This window comes from Erythranthe guttata, chromosome 11 (genome assembly GCF_056151865.1).
Source record: "Erythranthe guttata isolate IM_541 chromosome 11, IM_541, whole genome shotgun sequence".
NCBI lineage: Eukaryota > Viridiplantae > Streptophyta > Magnoliopsida > Lamiales > Phrymaceae > Erythranthe > Erythranthe guttata.
The window spans coordinates 13,204,578-13,214,443 of record NC_142543.1 but is presented as its reverse complement, the minus strand read 5'-3'; the positions used below and the strand labels follow the sequence as shown (position 1 = coordinate 13,214,443).

The 9,866-nt window shown below is 36.9% G+C and overlaps 1 pseudogene; it reads left to right on the top strand.

Moving 5' to 3' along the window:
- The first annotated feature begins 649 nt into the window (after positions 1 to 649).
- Positions 650 to 4,822, top strand: LOC148767024 (uncharacterized; annotated as a pseudogene).
- The last annotated feature ends 5,044 nt before the right edge of the window (positions 4,823 to 9,866 follow it).

The window sequence follows — 9,866 nt, the reverse complement described above, 5'->3', positions numbered from 1 at the left end:
GTGAACTTGAGTGATATCCATTTGTTGAGTGAAACACGTAAGGGAGTATGTGAGGTCCATATTTTCTTTCTAACATTGTTTTGCAGGAATCATGTCTAACAATCAAACAAATTTGGAAGACACGCATAGGGAGGTTGATCCAAAGTTTATGATGGAGGCGTTGATGAGTGAGATGAAGAGATTCGTGAGGGGAGAGATGGAGCAGATTCATGAGCGGATGGATCAAATGGAAAACTCACGGCAAGAGTTTCCCCAGACCATTCCTAACGTGCAAAGGAGAGGACAAGCTCCACCTAGAGAGGCTAGGGCAGAAGAGGATGAGTATTACAGTGATGGCTTCGATGACCAACATTATGTTGCTGTAAATCGAAGGTTTGGAGCGAGGGTTCGCGATGCTCGAAACCGAGAGGATAACACTTTGGGAAACATAAAGGTGAATATACCATCGTTTCACGGCAGAAACGATCCTGAAGCTTACATTGAGTGGAAGCGAAAGATGGAGCTGTTGTTTGATTGTCACAATTACTCGGAACACAAGAATGTGAAGTTGGCAGCGATTGAATTCTCCGATTATGCCATCATTTGGTGGGATCAATTGGTGCTGAATAGGAGGAGAAATAGGGAGAATCCAGTGGCAACTTGGGACGATATGAAAACACTAATGAGAAAGCGGTTCGTGCCAAGCTAATACTTCCGAGAGTTGTATCAAAAGCTACAGAATTTGAAGCAAGGAAATCGGAGTGTTGAAGAGTACTTTAAGGAGATGGAAATTTCAATGACCCGAGTAAATATTGAGGAGGATCGTGAGGCTACTATGGCAAGGTTCTTGGCATGGCTGAATAGAGAGATTGCTAACGTAGTGGAGTTGCAACACTATGTTGAGATGGAGGACATGGTACACATGGCCATCAAGATTGAGAATCAGCTCAAGCGAAGGGGTAGCAATCCACGATCAGCCCCTAGTTCGAGTTCATCTTGGAGGCATAATGTTGTTAGCAGAGATGAGAAGCCGGCTATGACTAAACCCAAATTCGAGCCAAAGAAAAACACTACCAACCATGCAGTCCAAGGTAAAATCGATTCTAATACAACTCGGAATCGTGATATAGAGTGTTTTAAATGCCATGGCAGGGGTCACAAAGCAAACAAATGTCCAAACAAGAGAGTTATGCTGCTGCGTGATGATGGTGGGTTTGAGACCGAAGAAGAGGAGGATTCCACACCACCACAAGAGGATGATGGAGAATAAGAATCTGCAGCACATGATGAACTATTGGTTGCAAGGAGAGCTCTAATCGTGCAAGCAAAGGGAGATGAAGAAGCACAGCGAGAAAACATTTTCTACATTAGATGTCATGTTCGAGACAAGGTGTGTAGTATGATCATTGATGGAGGGAGTTGCACCAATGTTGCTAGCACTACGATGGTGGAGAAGTTAGGGTTGCCTACAACCAAACATCCACAACCATATAAGCTGCAATGGCTTAATGATAGTGGAGAATTGAGGGTGAACAAGCAAGTGTTAGTATCATTTCGCATTGGAAAGTATGAAGATGAGGTACTGTGTGATGTTGTTCCGATTCAAGCTGGACACTTGTTACTTGGTCGATCGTGGCAATCTGATCGACGGGCCCAGCATGATGGTTTCACCAACAAGTACTCATTTGTGTTCAACCAAAGAACAATCACTCTAGTTCCTTTAACGCCACAGCAGGTCCATGAGGATCAAGTGAGGTTACAAAAAGAGAGTGATCAAAAGAAAATGAGTGAGAGTACAAAAGAAAGAGAGAGTGAGGCTGAGAAAAACAAGAGAGAAAATAAAAAAGTAAGTTCGGCCAATGAGAGAAAAGAAGAGGGAAAAACAAGTTTATATACGAGGGCGAGAGATATGCATTCGAATCAGCCGATGATGGTACTTATGTACAAGGAGGCCTTTTTGAACACTAACAACGTTAACTCTTCTTTGCCTAGTTCTGTTGTTTCTCTTTTGAAGGACTTTGATGATGTATTCCCAGAGGAGCTACCACTGGGGTTGCCACCAATTCGAGGCATTGAACATCAAATTGATTTTGTGCCACGAGCTTCTATTCCAAACCAACCAGCCAACTGAAGCAATCCCGAGGAGACTAAGGAGATACAAAGGTAGGTCACGGAGTTGATGGAAAGAGGGCACGTGAGGGAGAGCATGAGTCCGTGTGCTGTTCCGGTACTTTTGGTGCCTAAGGCGGATGGAAAAAGGAGAATGTGTGTCGATTGCCGAGCAATCAACAATATAACGGTAAAGTATCGTCATCCTATTCCACGCTTAGATGATATGTTAGAGGAATTGCATGGTGCTTGTGTGTTTTCAAAAATAGATTTGAAAAGTGGGTATCATCAAATAAGAATGAGAGAGGGTGATGAATGGAAAACTGCTTTCAAAACAAAGTATGGTTTATATGAGTGGTTATGCCGTTTGGGTTAACTAATGCCCCTAGTACTTTCATGCGATTAATGAACCATGTTTTGCGATCTTTCATTGGTAAATTTGTTGTAGTTTACTTTGATGACATTCTTATCTATAGCAAAAAACTGGATGATCATGTTGTGCATTTGAAATCCGTTTTACATGCGCTTAGGGAAGAGAAGTTGTATGCTAATTTGCAGAAATGTACATTTTTCACGGATAAGCTTGTCTTTCTTGGTTTTGTTGTGACTGCACAAAGTATTCAGGTTGATGAAGAAAAGGTTCGAGCTATCCAAGAATGGCCAAGTCCGACGAGTGTAGCGAATGTTCGAAGTTTTCATGGCCTTGCTGGTTTCTATAGGAGGTTTGTGAAGGATTTTAGCACTATTGCAGCACCAATGACCGAGGTGATAAGGAAGAATGTGGTGTTCAAGTGGGGGGGCGAGCAAGAGAAAGCATTTCAATTAATTAAGGAGAAGTTAACCAAAGCTCCATTACTTGCTCTACCAAATTTCGCGAAAACATTCGAGATCGAGTGCGATGCTTCTGAAGTAGGCATAGGCGATGTTTTGATGCAAGAGGGATGGCCGATTACATATTTCAGGGAGAAGTTGAGTGGGACAGCCTTAAACTACCCGACTTATGATAAGGAGATGTATGCCTTGGTTCGAGCTTTAGAGACATGGCAGCATTATCTTTGGCCTAAGGAGTTTGTGATTCACACGGATCATGAATCGTTGAAACACTTGAAGGGACAACACAAGCTCAATAAGAGGCATGCCCGATGGATGGAATTTATTGAGACATTTCCTTATGTCATCAAATACAAGCAAGGTAAAGAGAACATTGTGGCTGATGCATTGTCTCGAAGGTACACCTTAATCTCTACTCTTAATGTTAAATTACTTGGTTTTAAACAAATTAAGGAGTTGTACATTCAAGATGATGATTTTGGTACTGTTTATCAAGCATATGAAAAGGGTGTATTTTATAAGTTCTATAGGCATGAGGGATTCTTGTTTAGGGAAGATAAACTTTGCATTCCTATGTGTTCTGTACGTGAATTACTTGTGTTTTGAATCGCATGGGGGAGGTCTTATGGGTCATTTTGGTTTCGAAAAGACATTACACATGCTGAAAGAACACTTTTATTGGCCACACGTGAAGAGAGATGTTGAGAGAATTTGTGGTAGGTGTGTGACATGTCGTCAAGCTAAGTCTCGAGTACAGCCCCATGGTTTATACACACCATTGCCTATTCCCAATGAACCGTGGATTGATATTTCTATGGATTTTGTGTTAGGTTTGCCTAGGTTAAAGCATGGTAGGGATTCGATCTTTGTTGTCGTTGATAGATTTTCTAAAATGGCGCATTTTATACCATGCCACAAAACTGATGATGCGTCGCACGTTGGTGATTTGTTCTTTAAAGAAGTTGTTAGATTGCATGGCATGCCTAGGACAATTGTTTCTGATCGTGATGCTAAGTTCTTGAGTTACTTTTGGAAGACCTTGTGGTGTAAGCTAGGAACAAAATTATTATTTTCTACTATTTGTCACCCACAAACAGATGGTCAAACTGAAGTAGTAAATAGGACTTTGTCAGCCTCGTTGAGGGCTATTATCACGAAAAACATTAAAACATGGGAATAGTGTTTACCACATGTTCAGTTTGCATATAATCGAGCTGTTCATTCTGCTACTAAGTTTTCACCGTTTGAAATTGTTTATGGTTTTAATCCTTTAACACCAATGGATTTAACTCCACTACCTTTATCTGAGCGTGTTAACTTGGATGGAAAGAAAAAGGCTGAACTTGTGAAGCAGATTCATGAAAAAGCAAGGCTCAATATGGAGAGGAGAACAGAACAATATGCAAAGCAAGCGAACAAGGGACGTCGCAACTTGGTTTTTGAACCTGGAGATTGGGTTTGGCTGGACATGGGAAAAGAACGATTTACAGTACAAATGCGTTCTAAGTTGCTGCCGAGAGGAGATGGTCCTTTTCAAGTTCTCGAGCGAGTGAATGATAATGCGTATAAGCTGGACTTGCCAGGTGACTATAATGTTAGTACCACCTTCAATGTTGCTGATTTGAGTTGATTTGATGTAGGTGATGATTTGAGGACAAATCCTTTTCAAGAGGAGGGGAATGATGGAGGTCTAAGCAACAGTTGGCAAGATGATCCTATCCAAGTCCCAACCGGACCAGTAACGAGGAGCCGAGCTAAGCAATTCAAGGAGAAGCTTGCTGCATTGATCCAAAATGTCTTAACTAAGAAAGCTTCATTCAATGGTGATAAACAAGGTTGGATTATGCATATTCAAGTGGCGGAATCACCGGACAAGTGTGGGAACCATCCGGGCTAAAGATCACTCCAAGTTGAACAAATAAGAGCAAGCATGATGAAGACCAAAGCCCACTCTACCTTAAATTTGTGGTTTCATCTCTAATCAGCTCATATTAGTATGTTTATGGGCCTATTCTATTAAGGCCCTCTTTAATTTCGTGGCTCACTTGTTTAGAGCCTTTATTAAGTAGATTTAGGGTTTTATTTTCCTTCTTGAAGACTAAGTTTTGAGGGCTATATATATGCCTTCTTATTCATTGTGAAAGACAGCTTTTGATCATTAATTAAATTGTGAGATTATTCTCTCTAGTTCTTCAAGAACTCTTCGAACATATCGGAGGATTCCGTACGTTCACCCGACTTATCAATCAATCTTCCACAATTGATTGTGGCGTCTTCACATACCAAGATTCTTGTCTCTTTATAGACAACGGGTCGCGGTTCCACCCCCTTTTGATTCCTTCTTTTGGACGGTCCAGGAGTTGATAACCGAAGTATTGTTATCGGGTCTCGTCACATGGTTGGCGTGGTTCATATCAGGTATACCGGCATCAGTACCGTATACCGTATTGAATACTGGAGTTCAAACAAAATAACAAATATCGAACCAAATTTTGGTTCGGTATTTGGCACGTACCTAATTTTTGGTTCGATCGGTTTATTGACCCAGTGAACACTCTTAGATTGTACACTGAAAGAACTGACAAGACATCCATATTGGATCAAGCGGTTCAATTCGTAACTACAAAGCACAAAATCCTAGTAGATTTCGAACTGTGCTAATGTTGGCCCTTCGAGTGGTCTTTGATGAGACTCGGGGACAGGTCACAACACAACTGGTCCTCTAGTTCTCAATAACGTGTTAGGTCCTACGGAATAATGATGTACAACTTAGAGATCTCTACTCGATTAATAGGAACCACTTAGAGATTCTAGGACGAGGGGATTCAGTGAATTCATCAACTACGGTCTGTATCTTTGCACTTGCATGAGAAAACAAATATAGCTTGGCAAAATATATTATTTTATTAATATGAAATAGATTGTCAATAACAAGAAAAAGAAAGATTACAGCCAGAAGCTGGCTTGTTGGTCACCTACTCTATCAAGAGTCTGGTACTACCTAGATTCGAGGGGCAGATATTTTCCGGCCAAATCTGCCTATATCATTTCGATTCTGGCGAGATTTAAGCGTTGGAATTGAAGGTGGAAAATGGGGATTAGGGTTTGTGCGAGTATTTATGAGAAATTCATCAAATTACATTTTACTAAATTTTGAGGAGTAATTATGTCATTTAAGGTCTGCAAGTTCATCACCAACCGCACATCTGGCGAGTGTACCACACGAAAGTGCTCATGCGGGTTTATGCTTTTGACTATACTTCACCGGAGGTTTTTTGGCTAGTTTTTGTGTCACATTGGTTTTTTCACTATTTTGAGATTACACAATGATAGTTTTGCAGCTTACTCTAACTAATCAATCCTATCAATTTCATTGATCTTCTTGAAAGTTTGTATACTACGAGTCTTTAATTGGTAAAGTAATCAGCGCAATTAATATATAGGAAGACGAATGTTTAAATCATTGATATGTAGCACTAATTTCATGGATAAGGGAATTTGTATAGTTTTTACTAATAATGTGTGTACTCTGTAATACCGCAAACAATTTCAATTTAAATCATCCGTCACAAGGCAAAATAATATATATTTATTTCCAACAGTTTCCGATATTGAAAACAAATCAAGACATATAAGTAAGGTTGCTGAGATCAGCCCCACCTTCCGCAAGAGGTGATGGTTGCACAACTTCAAACACTTTTTTCTTCGTTCTCTTGGGCTTATATTAAAATGGACAGCGATACGCATGGTAACGGTGTGACGGGAAATACTTGAGTTATTGTTAAGAATATATGTAAAATTCATTTATTTGTTTTTTTTTTCTTTAGAGTTTTTTATTTGTTTTACGTTAGAACTGGTTCTATTTTATTCTTCCTTCGGGTGATTAATTGTGAGATCAAAATTTATTTATTTGTAAGAATGTGAAGTAACTTCTAGGTAAATCGACTACCTTTCAAGTATTATTGCGATATTTTTGCAACAAAATATATACGGTTATGATTTATTTTTTCGTGATCAAGTACTCTTTTGTTTTGAAACTTTAATGCTAAATTTGATGAGTTTTGGTTGTAGGCAATTCGTTTAAGTTATTGTGGATTAATTAGTTTAATTTTTGAAAAAAAAAAAAAAAAAAAAGTCAGATGTAATTCGTAGTTCCTGTTAAAGGATCAATATAATATTATGTATGTCCACCACTATTATCACCATTACACATCAAAATACCTATTGATGACCCCATTAAAGTCTTGTATCCATGACCTTTCAGAGATCTTTCTAATCCTATCTATGGACCAGTATGTAATAAATGTGTTTTGTACACTTGAAGATATGGAATAAGACATTATCTATTCTCCCTACTTTATTCTCTATTTATTATATATTATTACCTATTTTTATAATACATTTATCAGCACGAGTTTGCTCTACTTTCTTTTCTAGCTAATAGAATTTCAAATATGGATATTAACTATGACGATGATTCAAAAGTGGACGATACTTCAGCCCAAAATGAGGAAACGGAAGATAACTCGTTGTATATTATTGTAGTTTTGAGTTGACAAAAAATCAACAATCTTATTTTTGTTGTAGGTATGTTCTCGTGCAATTCACAAGGTCAGGCTTTGAGTTGTCTTTTGAATCTCATATAGTCATAATTTGAGAAAACGTAAAACACCAAATTTGTAAGACTTTATGTTGTGTGTTCAAAACATCTTGAATCGCTGAAATCCTATCTCTGGAGAGAGATATACGCGAAACATTATGAGTAAGAGTATCAGTATCAGTATTAGTAGTATAGTATTAGTATTAGTCATGACATATGTCTGAATAATTGTTTTCATTAAGTCGGAATCAAGCGATATGATTAATGTTACGTGCAATATTGTCTAAGGAAGTTTTTCAGCAATTATGAATGTACATCACAATAATAATATATTATAACTCAATAACCCATTTGTTTTTTGTATTGTTTATATGTATGGTTATTTAACATTGCTAGAATTAGCTGCACTTTATGTTAATCTTATGGGCGACTCCAACGGAGATTTTGTTTATCAAGATAACATAATATAAATATGCAGATTACTCGCAACTTCGCAAGGTATTAGATGAGTTATAGGCGATGTCAATGCATGCGCTACAAAACATCACTTTGATAAATAAGTTTTATGTTGACGATCTGAAATCATTGGACAAGATAGTTGTACCATTTTAGTCACATTATATCTTATTTTGCCTATCATATTTTTTGTATTTTACATTTTCTTTTATTGTTTCTTTTATTTTATTCGACACTTAATTAAAAGGAATGCATATTACTTGTTAAGTTTTTGGATTATATTCCATCATTTATAGTGTATCCAAAGTTTCCATTCGATTATTTTATCTAAAATCTACTTTTATTATTTTAAATCGCACATGTAAAATAGTTGTCAATTTGAGCATTATATTTATAATATATGCTGGAGCATGTAGTAATAATCAGGAATAGTTAATTGCATAATTATTCGTTAATTGCATAATTGAGGGTTGATTCGGTGAACAATACATAGAGGAGATATAACATCATGGAAAAATTGGACAAACATACACATCGTGTCATTACAATGAGCCCAACTTTATTTCTCATTTTTAGGACAAAACAGATTTTATTAATTAAAAATAATTAATTATCACTGTTATACCCCTAACTAAGAAACAACCCTATTTTACCTTTTAGATATATGTGTAATCCTATCCATCGTTTGATTTTCTTATCTCATCTCTCTTTTCACGTTTCTCATCTTCTTTCTTGAGAATTCTCCTTCTCTAATCTCTGTCATTCAAACCGCCACCATCCACAACTTTTCCTCTGCACCACCGGCGGTCCTCTTTCTATCTCTCCAACGCCAGATGCCCCGCCCTCAAGCGGCGGTCCAGCATCCCATCACGGTGGAGGCCTTGCATCGGAAATAATTGAAGCGGGTGAAGGAAAATTCATGGTTGGTGGTGGTGCGGATGACAGGTTTCTCGATTTTGGAGTTCTCGACAATGCGACATGGGAGATTGACCTGCCAAATGTTGATTCTCTCGGCCATCTTCCAACTGCCTCAGCCTGCATCTTTTTTTTCTCCCCTTAAACGTTTGGTTTGTTTATTTTATATAAACAAACACAAAGGCATATAGTGATTTTTGATAAGTTTATAGTAGATTTTCGTAATGGAATTCGTTAATTACATAGTGGTTTTCATTAATTACAGAGTAGTTTTTGTTAATTGATAATTTTTTAGTGAATTTTTGTAATGAAATTTGTTAATTACATAGTGGTTTTCGTTGTTTATAGAGTGGTTTTCATTAACTACATAGTGGTTTTTGTTAATTGCTAACTTTTTAATGAACTTTTGTAATGGAATTTGTTAATTATATAGTGATTTTCGTTAATTACAGTGTGGTTTTTATTAATTACATGGTGGTTTTTGTTAATTACATAGTGATTTCGATAAGTTTATAATGGATTTTCGTAACGGAATACTATAATCACATATTGGTTTTTAATAAGTTTATAGTGGATTTCAATTTGTTAAAAACTAGTTCTTTCTTTTTTAATTTAACTTTAAAAACAAAAGTATAAAAAATAAAAAATCGAAATTAAAAAAATGAAAAATAAACTTTTTTAAAAACAAAGTTAAACTTTTCTTATGAAAAAATCGAAAAATTGTAATAAAATAAATGCATTTTTTTGTTTTAGGATTGAAATTTAAAAGTAATATTTTTTTTTCTGGAAAGAAAAAAGAATAAAAAAAAATTGAAACGATGCGAGATTTATGAGGAGTTATTTTGGAGAGAGGGTATGATAGGAGCATTTTGAGTAATTTGAGTCAAATGGACTTATGTCAAATACCAATTCACAAAATGAATTTATCGTGAAGTCAAAATTCAATAGGGGGTTTTAGTCAAATAGCCCCTTTTAA